Source organism: Crocodylus porosus, unplaced genomic scaffold (assembly GCF_001723895.1).
Source record: "Crocodylus porosus isolate Cpor-Errol unplaced genomic scaffold, CroPor_comp1, whole genome shotgun sequence".
Taxonomy (NCBI): Eukaryota; Metazoa; Chordata; order Crocodylia; family Crocodylidae; genus Crocodylus; species Crocodylus porosus.
Window position 1 is genome coordinate 56,508,294 of NW_017728951.1, and position 2,249 is coordinate 56,510,542.

General features: G+C 41.1%; 1 long non-coding RNA gene across 1 annotated transcript in view; it reads left to right on the forward strand.

Moving 5' to 3' along the window:
- Positions 1 to 704, forward strand: part of LOC109323885 — a 15,332-nt gene extending 14,628 nt beyond the window's left edge. The window contains exon 3 of the long non-coding RNA XR_002104768.1: positions 684 to 704. This is a non-coding gene — a long non-coding RNA (uncharacterized LOC109323885). The remainder of the gene's footprint in view (positions 1 to 683) is intronic.
- The last annotated feature ends 1,545 nt before the right edge of the window (positions 705 to 2,249 follow it).

Below are 2,249 nucleotides of genomic sequence, written 5' to 3' on the forward strand. Positions count from 1 at the left end.
AGCAAGATGGCTTTGTCTAGTGCTGATCAATATTTTCTAAATTCCAGGGTGGAGGTCAAAATTATTTTTTTACATTGGTTTTTTTGCATGGAAAATAACCAGGATTTTTTTGGACAAAGTACATGTTGAAAATTTAGGTTTTTGACCCCCCTCTAGTCATGGAATAGGTATAAGTGGCTAATTTAGGATGATTTATCATTGAGTAAGGTGTGGCATAGCTCCATCTCTTGTGCTTGGTGCCAGCAGCTCAGTGAGTGAGCCTGGCTCTGACACCATGCCCATGAAAATCCTTACCTTTCACATTGGAAAGCCAGGGGTCAACCTTTACACTATGTTGACTTGTACATCATGAAATCTAGGCAGACCTAGACAGATTAGTTAGATGGGCAGACCAGAACCAGATGCTGTTCAACACTGAGAAATGTATAAAGTGGTTCATCTGGGGAGGAAAACACTGCAACAAACTTACAGGCACAGTGGTGCTATGCTAGCTAGAACCATATCCAACCATATGACCTGGGGGTCATAATTGACCATAAAATGAATATGAGCTGCCAGTGTGATGCTACGGTTAGCAGAGCAAAAAATACACTGGCATGCATCAACCAGTGCATCTCAACAAAAACCTAAGGAAGTTATTTTCTTTCTCTACTCAGCATTGGTAGGCCAAGTACTGAGTCCAGTTCTGGGTGCCACACTTCAAAAATGATGTGAAGAGGCTTGGGAGAGTCCAGAGAAGAGCCACTCGCATGATTAGAGGCCTGAAGAGCAAGCCATAGGAGGACAGGCTGACAGATAAGGGATTGTTCAGTCTAGAAAAGGGAAGACTATGGGGGGATTTGGTGGCAGCTTACAATTATATCAAGGGATAGCATCAGGGGCTAGGTGAATAACTATTCATTAAAGCTCCCCAAGGGAAAACCAGGAGCTATGGTCATAAACTCTTAGAAGAAGGTTTCAGACTGGATACAAGTAAAAACTTCTTCATGGTTCGTGTGACCAGACTCTGGAATAGACTCCCAGTGGGAGTGATGCAGGCACCCACCCTGGAGATCTTCAAAAAGAGACTGGGCGCACACCTTGCTGGGGTTATTTGACCCCAGCAGTCTTCCTGCCTAGAGCACAGGGGCAGGACCTGATGATCTCATGAGGTCCCTTCCAGGCCTAAACTTCTGTGAAATATGGTAACTAATACTTTTTATGTATAGGTCTATATTAGCCACTTACCAATATGGATTCACATTATGATTCCTAGAATTGATATAAAATAATCAAAGACTGCCGTTGAAGCTGTAATAACAACAGAAAACAGTATCAGAATGGCTCTCCTTGTGTTATTTTGTAGGAAGTGGCTGTTGTGTTGGAGAAGGATGTTGCTTGAAGTCTTTATTTTGTGAGATGTTTGCCCATGATCAGTAATTTAATACTTCTGAGTGTTTGATTTGTTAAATTTCAGTCATCAGTTATGGCTTGTTTGTCTAAAGCATTTTCCCATGATCCACAACATAACAGTTACTATTTTTCCAGGGGACCAGTTTGGTAACGTGATCATCATACAAACAAAGTAACAAGTGACCCCATTTAGAATTCTACATGGATTTCTGGTCGTGAGTGTTCAACAAAGACTTACTTAAACTGGAAGAAGTATAAAAAGGACCACAAGATGGTCAAGGTAATGGACACTTTATCTTACAAAAGAAGGCTAAAGGAGTTTGGTTTATTTAGCTTAAAAAATGGAGATTCGGTGGGAATACAGATACTTTTGACAAATACATTTGAGGTGGCATTATAAGGGAGAGAGAAAAACTTTTTAGGAAAGTTCAATACACAATATTAAACAAAATTAGAAAAAAACAATATTAGCACAAGACCACATGGTTATAGACTGAATACATTTAGATTAGAAATTAAAAGAAGATTTCTAACTATAAGAGGGCTTCTGGGCAAAGTAGTAGGAGCAAAGATTCTGAATTGATTTAAATCAAACTCAATAAGTGTATGAAGGAAGTATGATAGGATAAAGTTCTTGACTGTACACTCAGCATGGTTGTCATCCATGTGGGAACGAATGACACGGCCAGGGGCAACCCTGACTGCATTATGAAGGAATTCAAGGCTCTGGGGGACAAGCTTAAGGAGAAGGGGGTGCAGGTGGTATTCTCCTCTCTTCTTCTGGTGAGTAGGCGGGGACGGCGACACAAGGCCTGCATTGGCAAGGTCAACCGGCACTTATGCAGTTGGTGCCACCA